This window comes from Rhincodon typus, chromosome 18 (genome assembly GCF_021869965.1).
Source record: "Rhincodon typus isolate 14 chromosome 18, sRhiTyp1.1, whole genome shotgun sequence".
In the NCBI taxonomy this organism is placed as follows: Eukaryota; Metazoa; Chordata; class Chondrichthyes; order Orectolobiformes; family Rhincodontidae; genus Rhincodon; species Rhincodon typus.
Genome location: NC_063349.1, coordinates 2,458,904 through 2,470,093, shown reverse-complemented (window position 1 = coordinate 2,470,093; position 11,190 = coordinate 2,458,904). Strand labels below are relative to the sequence as shown.

The 11,190-nt window shown below is 43.3% G+C and overlaps 1 protein-coding gene across 1 annotated transcript in view; it reads right to left on the bottom strand.

The window, feature by feature from the left end:
• Positions 1 to 11,190, bottom strand: part of tmem178bb (transmembrane protein 178Bb) — a 275,699-nt gene that overhangs the window by 260,108 nt on the left and 4,401 nt on the right. The window lies entirely within an intron of this gene.

Here is an 11,190-nt window from a genome sequence, read left to right as displayed (position 1 = left end):
CGTCAGCCTTCCTGCTCCTATGATGCTGCTTGGCCTGCTGTGTTCATCCAGCTCTACACCTTGTCATCTCAGATTCTCCAGCATCTGCAGTTCCTACTATCTCGATAACCTTTCTGTGTTCACAACGTGGCCTCCAATGGCTTTGGAGGTGTAACTCTGAACCATCCCTCTCAACATGAAGAGAAAATGGAAGCCCACATATGTGGGGCTGACTCACTTGATAACTTGGAGGAAACGCCAATCTCAAATGGGGAGTCCACTCCTGGTTCTGTACTGGGTCAGAGGTCACTCCCTTGGCCATTACCACTTGGCATTGTTAATATTGACAATGTGCTGCTATGATATGGCATTAAGGGGGCCGAGAGTCAGTGGAAAGAAGGGTCAGTGAGAGAAATGACAGCGGGAGGGAGACAGCAAATGGGGCTGGGAGGAGGATTGGTGCTGTTATTGCTGCGGAAGGAGGGAGTGGGAGGGTGGGACTGGCCCTGAGAGGCTCTCTTTGCTTCTGTCCAGTTATCGGGGGTTGGTACTGCACTGGTGTGGGGCCAATTCTTTATTTGGGAGGATTTCACTATGGCAAGGAGTTATTTTTGAGAGATCTAGAGCTGTGGGTAGAGCGTTATTGATGGATCATTGGGAGATCTAATACTCTGATGAGGGGATTTATTATTGTGGTGGGGGGGTGATCTGGTACCGAGGTGAGGACCTGTTTGAGGCCAGTTTCTGCTGTTATGGGAGCTTTGGCTGTGACAAGGTGGTTTAGTTTGGAGGAATGGGTTCAGCTCAGGGGGTTAAGTTGCTGAGGGGCACAGGTGAGTAAGTGGCTTAGCTTAATTTTTCGAGGTGGGAGCTTTATCAATAGGGGTGATTAGGGACTGTACTGGACAAGTCCCTCCGGTGCCCACCAGTCTCCAAAGGCCTTAGCTGTACTGGTGGACACTGCCTGCTCCCTATAACTGGAACCGCAACTGCAGATGTAAGAGGTAGACAGTTCCTGACTGCCCCTTCCCACGGGCAGTTGCCTGTAATTGATGGTCATTCTGGCCAGGCCCAGGACTAGGCTCACAAGGAGGCCCTCCCCCACAGCCCACTTTGCACAGGATGTCCCTTTCCTAGCAGCAGGGGTTAAAACGCAAACAGAAATTTGAAAGCAGCTCTTTTACAAAAGAAAAATCTGAAAAGGGACAGCAAACGAAGATATTCAACATAACTTTTTATCCAAGTCATGGTACCCAGTGAACCTATTTAACCTCCTATTGCATGGACTGCCATGAGCCACATTCCCCATCCCAGATCTCTGATGGAAAGAGGAAGGACTATAGAGGGCTCTCCAGTGAGGACCTCTGCTGTTAGAAGGTGATTCTGGTTTGATTGTCTGCTCTGTCACAATTATAACATCATTACTGGCTTTGACAAGAAAATTCGGTTTTATTTGATTTGATTTATTATTGTCACATGTATCTAAATACAGTGAAAAGTTTTGTTTTGCGGCAGCGCAGGCAGATCATACCGTACAAAGTGCTTTAGGGTAATAGAACAATGTTATGGCTGCAGAAAAGCTGTACAAAGAGCAAGGTCAACATTAAATTTGAAATTTGAGAGGTCCATTCAGAAGTCCAGTAACAGCGGGGAACAAGCTGTTCTTGAATCTGTTGTTGTGTGTGTTTAAGCTTTTGTATCTTCTGCCCGATGGAAGAGGTTGAAAGAAACTATAAACAGGGTGGGAGGGATCTTCGATTATGTTGACTGCCTTTCCGATGCAGTGCGAAGTATAGATGGAGTCAACGGGAGGTTGGTTTGCATGATGGACTGGGCTATGTTCACAATTCTCTGGAGTCTCTTGTGGTCCTGGGCAAAGCAGCTGCCATACCATGCCATGATACATCTGGGTAGAATGCTTTCTATCGTTCATCAATAAAAATTGGTGAGAGTCATTGAGGACATGCCAAATTTCCTTAGCCTCCTGAGGAAGTATAGGTGTTGTGCTTTCTTGACCATTGCATCAACACGTTGGTCCAAGGCAGATTGTTGGTGATCATCACTCATAGGAGCTTAACACTCTCGACCATCTCCACCTCAGCTCCATTGATATAGGTAGGGGTGTGCCCTCCACCTTGCTTCCTGAAGATGATGACCGGCTGTTTTGTTTGTTGATGTTGAAGGAGACATTGCTATCTTTACACCATGCCACCATACCTCTTTTCTGTATTCTGTCTTGTCATTGTTTGAGATCTCTTGCCTCTGCATCACAAAGACGGGGTTTCAAATCCCAACTACAGAGCTTGAGCCCATCTTACAGTGGGTAAATTAACTTGCTGTGTAGCACTAGATCACGAAGACAACACATCAAATTTGCACAAAGCTCTCTGGCACCACCTGAGGTCAGCCAAGGTGATATCAAAATGCAAGATTTTCTTCACTGTTCAGAAGCAGTTGGCACTATAAGCTTGGGCATTTTCTCAAGAGTGGTGATTTGGTTTACAAAGCGAGTAGCTGAGCTGTGTTTGTAGCATGTATTTTCTCTGGTCTCAGACTGAAGTAATGAGTGATTATGTAACACTGGAAACCTAACAAGTAAAATCCCACAAGGAAAAGAAAAAGATGTCAAAAATGATGAGCAGATCGAGAAGCTTCTCAATGAGGGAGCTGGGTATCTTACCTAACGTGTAACTTCTCTCTGGAGGACTCTGATTAGTCTATATTTCTGTTTCAGATGCTAACTGAGATTCTCTGCATTCTGTTTTATTTCGAGCATTTTAACATCTTATACGTTATCCCATTTTTTTTCGTTCCATGGGAAGTGGATGTTGCTTTTGCCAGCATTTGTTGCTCAACCCTAATTGCCCTTGAACTGATTTGCACTTTAGGCTATTTGAGAGGACAGTTAGATGTTAATTAAATTTAGTCTAGAGACACATGTCGGTCAGACATGGTAAGGCTGGCAGATTTCCTTCCCTAAAAGGTCATTGGTTCATCAATCAGCAGGGTTAGTATTAAGCAATGTTCTTTTCATTGCTTAATACTAACCTTGTTGATTGGTTCATCAATGTCCTTTTAGGGAAGGAAATCTGCCAGCTTTACCTAGTTTGGCCAACACGTGTCTCTAGACTGTAATGTTCTTTCCATTCCAGATTTTTTTTTAAAATTGAATTCAAATTTCACCAACTACCATGATGAAATTGAATCCAGAGCATTTATCCTGAACCTCAGGCTACTAGTCCAGTGAGATAACCACTATACCATCGTCTCCTCCACAGCTAACTAAGAGAACAATGTTAATTGCAAGTCCTAGAGACTCTCTACTGTATAATAAATGGATATATTGTCTCTGGAATATACCAGAGCATTCCACCATCCTCTGGCTTCAATAGACTTATACATGCTGTCTGAACATTTGCAGACTCTGTGTCTGTATTGTTTATTGGTCACATTCCATTAATGCAGAATCTGTGGTGTAACTGCAGTTTATGCAATAGCAGTTTGGATTCCAATCACCTGTCAGAGACATCGTAAAGAAGAAATATTTCCTACAGCTTTAGTTTCACACCAGTTGCAACATAAATTTAATCCCCTCACACTGCCCACCAGGAAATGAGGTGTCACTCAATATCTGTGCTGTTAGGCATAAATATAAGCAACAAAAAGCCACTTTAGTTTAATGGGGTAATTTTAATTTTGAGTAATGGCACCAAATTTGAGCTATCGAATTGATTATAGAACTCACCTAATTTTCTCTTCCAATGACATCAACAGTTAGTGTATAATGGGTGATTACTTTAGCATCAGCAACTTCACACCATTGCTCAAAGCCAAAATTACCCAATATGTTTCTATTACACAGCACAGGAGCTGATTCTGAGGAAAGAATATTCTCGACAATTCGAGCAGTGCAAATTAAGATACCGTGATTGTTATTTACTGATCTCTTGCAATTCTGCCTAAAGTGCATGCAGCATTTGTGTAAGGGCACAGACGAGTCAAAATTAATTAATCACAATTAATTACTTGCTGGAATTCCGCCACTAAGATTTTTTGGTGTCAGGCACAATGTACAAGGCAACTTCTGATTTTAAGCCTTATCAGGTTACCTATGGGTATTAATAAATGCTGTTAGCTGTGGTTTACTTAATGTTCCAGCTATTAGCAGCAAGGCATCTACACCGCACAAAATGCTATTCATGCTTGGGCCAGCTTCACCTCAGCAATGAATGATGTAAGGGGGAATGCTCAATAGAACGTGGAAACATTTCAGCACCAGGGACAGCTCCACTATTACAATGCTCTTTACGAGCCGCACATCCCTTCAGTCAGTGCTGCAATCTCATTTCAACACAATAGACAGCTCCAAACGGACCTGTCTCCTTCACAAACGAGTGGGTGGCACTCACTGATTTTCAAAGAAGCATCCGGTCACAAAGTGCTACAAGCCATTGTAACCACCCATCTTCTTTTTTGAATCTACACATTATTGATTCGGCCACACCAACAGTGTCAATAACAGCGGAGGACATTTAAAACAAATCTATAGGTACAGCATAAAAGTAATGAATAACAACATTAATGAATAGGCTATAATAATTCCAAGACGGCACAGCATTAGCGGGAAGCCTAGTGTTTGCCTCTTAGTACCGAAGCTTTAGTACAGTGATGTTAACTCAATGTGGCTGAGGGATGGGGTTGTGCATCTGTGTGTGTGTGTGTGTGTGTGTGTGTGTGTGTGTGTGTGTGTGTGTTGGGGGTGGGGGGGAGGGGTGGTGTAGGAGGGGTGTTAAGTCGCTAATTATATTAAACTCTTCCCTCATTTACTCCTGACGCAATGTACAGGACAGCATATAACTCAGGAGCAGAACCATACTCTTGCTCAGAGACACCACATGATGTAGAGGGTGGCAATGGACTGACTTAATAGCATTTGATGGGAAAGTGTAGAGGGAGTTTTACTTTGTATCTAACTGCTAACTATACTTGTCTGAGAGTCTTTGACAGTACAGTGTAGAGTGAGTTCTATTCTGTGTCCAATCTGCATTGCATCTACCTCCAGACTGTTCTATAGTATTACATTGTACTCTTCTTCCTGATTCTTTCTCAGGAGCTATTGAGAAGGCAAAAGCCAAATTCAGAAACAGGTTGTCTCACGTGTAACTCCAGCAGCCCAGTAGGGAAAAAAATCATCAAGAGAAAATTCTGAGGGAGTGTAGCAGCCTGGAGAGAGTTACTGCATCTTCCAACCCTGCTGATACCCCAGCAACACTGCTGCTACTGAAAAACTAAAAACCTAAACTGAAAATCCTGGCTCTGTGGGAGCTTGACCACATCCATTCAAGCTGCTTCTATTGTTTCAACTTTGTAAAAAAAAAACCCAAGGCCTCAAGCTGTTTACTGTATAGGCTCTGGTAGATTCGTCATTACCTCTGGCTTAAAACTTCCACTTAAAAAATAACCCAGGACAAAATAACCTCTTAAAACCATAGTATCATTTCCATCTCTGTCAACGGGCAGGATCTTATCCTCTACGTTCAAAACTCTCTCAACAATTTATCCCTCATTTTTTCAGATGCCCCATTGTTTGGCATTAAACAAGGAGCTCAGTCACATGATCATGAATAAACTCTGCAGCAATGGCTAAATCAGTACTACGAGAGAGCGAGAGAAAGCTCTTGGGCCAGTCGGACAGATGAACCGGCTTGTGAATTCTTTGTTTCAGAGCCCTTTGTGAGATGCAACAATAGCATTTACTGAAGAGGAGAATCCAGAGTAAACCCTCAGACTCAGAATGTTACCCCTAGCTAGCAATTAACCAATTAAATCAGAGAACAAACAGTGCTGTGGTTTCAATTGAAATGTGTTGATAAAACTCTACGCATGTCAAACTGTTTGTGTTCCTAATGGCCAGCTCCCATACTGTGCAAAGAACTATTGTCCTATTATCCATTAATAATCAGGCCAGACAGAAAGGGTCACCATTAGCACTGGGAATAAACATGAAATTCAGAGTACTGATGCTAAAACATTTCAAAACATGATCTGTCTTACTCCGTGGCTCTTCCTCGCTGTGACACACAGATTCAACTCAGGAGCTGCTGTCATCTCAGCCAGCACTAAGTGCAGTGTCGTGGCACCACAGTCTTTCAAGTTAGATGGAGAGGAAGGAGAATTTGGATATTTAAGAATAAAACCGGAAAATGCAGGAGAAAGTCAGCAGTGAACAGATAAAGCGAGTCAACATTTCAAATCCGGTGTGACTCTTCTTCAGAACAGAAGAAATGATCAGTTTTACGCTATTGAAACTGACGTGGAGACGGGCAAGTGAAACAAAAAAAAGGGAGGTTAAGGCAAAGTTCAAGGGCGAGGAAGAACAAGGTGAAAGAGACAGACAAAAAAGGGGAAAAACTGTCAGATAGAACTTCTTCAATTTCCTGCCAAAAAATGTGGGAGTGGAGACTGGAATTTCTTCTGTGTTCGGACATGGGCTGCTTCAGTATCTGAGGAGTCATGAATGGTGCCAAACATTGTGCAATCATCGGCGAACATCCCCTCTTTTGACCTTAAGATGGAGGGAAGGTCATTGATGAAGCAGCTGAAGATGTTTGAGCCGTGGGAACTCCTGCAGAGATGTCCTGGAGCTGAGATGATTGATCTCCCACAACCATGACCATCTTCCTATGTGTCAGGTATGACTCCAACCAACGGAGCGTTTGCCCCCCGATACTCATTGATTCCAGTTTTGCTCAGGCTCCTTGATGCCACTCTTTGTCGAATGCAGCCTTGATGTCAGGGGGTGTCACTCTCACCTCACCTCTGGAATTCAGCTCTGTTGTCCATGTTTGAACCAAGGCTGTAACGAGATCAGGAGCTGAGTGGCCCTGGCGGATCCTAAACTCGGCGTCGCTGAGCATGTTATTTCTGAGCAGGTGCTGCTTGACAGTGCTGTTGATGATAACTTCCATCACTTTACTGATGATCAAGAGGAAACTGATGGGGTATTTAATTTGGATTTGTCCTGCTTTTTGTGTAAAGAACATATCTAGGCAATTGTCCACATTGTCAAGTAGATGCCAGGTTATAGCTGCATCGGAACAGCTTGGCTAGGGGAGCAGTACATTCTGGAGCACAAGCCTTCAGTATTATTGTCAGAATGCTGTCAGGCCTCATATCCTTTGAGGTATCCAGTGCCTTGATTTGGTTCTTGATACTGCACGGAGTGAATGCAACTGAAGACTGGCTTCTGTGATGCTCAGAACCTCAGGAGGAGGTTGAGATGGTCAAGTCCTGTTTGGTAGCTTCACCAGGTTGACACTTCATTTTCAGGTATGCCTGGTGCTGCTCCTGGTGTGCCCTCCTGCACTCTCCATTGAACCAGGGTCGATCCCCTGGCTCAATGGTAATTGTTGAGTAGAGGATATGCCAGGCCATGAGGTCGTAGATTGTGTTGGAGTACAGTTCTGCTGTTGTTGATGGCCCACAGCATCTCATGGATGCCCAGTCTTCAGTTGCTAGACAAAGTCTGTCCCATTTCGCAGAGTGATAGTGCCACACCATGTGAAGGCAGGATATTGACCACCGCGCAATCCTTGTGGAGACACTCTTACTGATACTGGCATCAGCAGATGTATCTGCTGCCGGCAGATGGGTAAGGATGACGTCAAGTATGTTTTCCCTCTTGTTGGTTCCCTCACCACCTGCCACAGACCCAGTCTAGTTGCTATGTCCTTTAGGACCCGACTAGCTCGATCAGTGGCGCTGCTGTTGAGATATTCTTGGTGGTAGACATTGAAATCCCCCACCCAGAGTACATTTTGTGCCCTTGCCATCCTCAGTGCTTCCTCCAAGTATTCAAAGTTAGAAGTCACACAACACCAGGTTATATAGTCCAACAGGTTTATTTGAAATCACAAGCTCCTTTGTCAGGTGAAGTCCTCCAAGTGTTCTTCAACATGAAGGAGTACTGAAGTATCAGCCAACGGTGGATGGTACATGGTAATCAGCAGGTTTCCTGGCACATTTGACCTGCTTCACAGGTTTCTGAGTCAGTATTGAGAACGCCCAGGGCAACTCCTTCCCAACTGTATAACATTGTTCCACCACCTTTGCTGGGTTTGTCCTGCCAGTGGGACAGGATATATTCAGGGATGGTGATGGTGGTGTCTGGGACATTGCCTGTAGAGTATGATTCCATGAGTATGACTATGTCAGGTTATTGCTTGACTACTCTGTAAGATAGCTCTCCCAATATTGGCACTCGCCCCCAGATGTTAGTAAGGAGGACTTTGAAGAGTCGACAGGACTGTTTCTGCCGTTGTCAATTCCCATACCCAGGTCAATGCCAAATGGTCTGTCCAGTTTCCTTCCTTTGTTTTGACTTAGTTGAGATTTTAATACAACTGAGTGGTCATGATAGGCATGACATTATCATCAATTGTCTTCAAAGCCCTTCTGGTTCACTCATGTGCTTTAGGTTAGGAAATCTGGTCTGGCCTACTTGACTCCAGATGCACAACAATGTGGTCAACTGTTGAGTGCCCTCTGAAAGGTTTGAGGAAACCACTTGGTTTGTGGGTAATTAGGGTTGGGCAATTCATGTCAGTGACACTCACATTCCATGAAAGAATGTTGATCCACAAAGTCTGCTTTTCCAATCCTGAATAAGAGTGGTTTTGCTGAGAAGCAAAGTCCACATATTGACTGGACTGAGAAACAGGAAACAGCATGCGTTTCATAGAGTCATACAGTCATAGAGATATACAGCACAAAAACAGACCCTTCGGTCCAACTTGTCCAAGCCAACCAGATATCCTAAATACATCCCATTTGCCAACATTTGGCCCATATCCCTCTAAATCCTTCCTGTTCATGTACCCATCCAGATGCCTTTTAAATGTTGTAATTGTACCAGCCTTCACAACTTCCTCTGGCAGCTCATTCCATACATGCACCACCTTCTGCATGAAAAAGTTGCCCGAGGTCCCTTTTAAATCTTTCCCCTGTCACCTTAAACCTATGCTCTCTAGTTTTTAACTCTAGTTCTTCGTTAGCTCACTAAGCTGGCTGCTCTGTGGTATGTAGATGCCTCATCACCCCTCTAGGCAACACCACCACGCAGCCTCCAATCGAAGCATTAGCATTCTGCCTCCTTCCTCTGGTGTGATGGTCTTGTCGCTTCCGAGGCTTTTTTGACATTATCCTCTTGTCCTCTCATCCTCTGCTCCTTGGCCAAGCAGTTACCAAATCCAGGCCTCCCGACAGGTCATCTAGCTGGCCTACACATCTTCTGGAATTCCATCTCAACTCAGCTTTTCCAGAGACAGCAAATCCCTAGAGGTCTCTCTGTTGCTCCTGTTGGAACTGCAGTCCTGCAGATTTTCAAACATGGCAGGGAGTGCCGTCTTGCCTACGTTCTACATCAGGTCAAGTAACTTTATAAACTTACAACCACTTGAAATATTGTCTAGTCCCAACTCCCTGCGAATGCAGACAATAGCCAATGTTATAAATGTGAACCTAACACAGTATCTTTTCACCAGGTGCCTACGGAAGATCAAAAACATCCTCTTTGAACATGCCAAATACAGCCTTAATGAACACTGAAGTAAATAGGATATATTCCCCTTAGTAAAAAAGATAATTTCTCAATACACCATGAATAACTTGGTAGCCTTTGATCAATGAAAGTACAAAATTTTCCAGTCCTGACATTCTAAAATCAGTCTCCAGTACCAGTGGTCTAAGCTTACTAATCATTGCTAACAGTTGAACATCACTAACCAATACCAGCAGTCCAACATGACTGACTAGTGCATCCATTTTAACATGAGCAATTTTGCTAGCAGGCTAATGTACCTAACTAGTTGTTCCAGTCTTGTACAGTCAACAGGCACTGTCTTATTAGCAAGACTTCTGGATGTTAATGCAGAAAACAAGCACGTTCAGTCTATTGTCCTTAACTAGCAGTCTGAGGTTGAGACTAACCAGTGTGCTAATGAATTCTCTCTCATTGGTACTGCCTCAATCAGTACTCATGCCAGTAACCATTGTTACCCAATTGCAATAATTACTGTTGAATAATTATAACTAGTATTCGCAAACTAATACTAACTAATAGTACCAGTCTAACACTATTATTTGGAGCTAGCAGTCTAACATCACGAAGTGCTAGTAATCCAACATTCTATTACTAGCCTAATGTCATTAACCTGTGCTAGTCTTACATCACTAACTAGTGCTAACAAAAGAACATCACAAACCAGTGCTGCCAGTCAACAGTGACCACTGCTCACTGATAATGCAACTAACCAGTGCTAACTATCTAACATCACCAACTGGTGCTGGTGGTCCAATAACATTATAAGCAATATTAACAGTCTAACATGACCAACAAATACTACCAGTCCAATATCATTAACTATGGCTGATGCTGCCGGTGCAATATAACTAGCTGGTTCTAGCAATCTAATAATACCAAAAATTGTTGCTGACAGTCCAATGTCACGAAAAAGAGCTATAGATCAAATGCCACAATCTAGTACTAGCGGTCTGACATAACTATTGGTAGCATTAATCTTACGTCACTAATAGTGATATCATCGCTAACTAGCATTGCTAATCCAAAAGCACTAAATGATGCTGCTCAAAGCACCACATCTAAGTTAAATAAATATTGTTAACAAAATGTCACTACCTTCTACAACAAATCTCATATCACTAATCAGGGACATCATTAAACAGTCAGTAATTTATTGCACAATTCTAATATTATCAATTCTCAACAAAATGATACTAATTGGTGCTGCCAGATTAACTGACACTGCCAAGTCACTGTCAGTGACTGTCACTGATAATCCATTGGCACTGACTGGCACTGATAATCCACTGTCACTGATAATCCACTGTCACTGACTGTCATTGATAATCCACTGGCACTGACTGGCACTGATAATCCACTGTCAGTGACTGTCATTGATAATCCACTGTCACTGACTGTCACTGATAATCCACTGGCACTGACTGTCACTGATAATCCACTGGCACTGACTGTCACTGATAATCCACTGTCAGTGACTGGCACTGATAATCCACTGTCAGTGACTGTCATTGATAATCCACTGTCAGTGACTGTCATTGATAATCCACTGTCACTGACTGTCACTGATAATCCACTGTCAGTGACTGGCATTGATAATCCACTGTCACTGA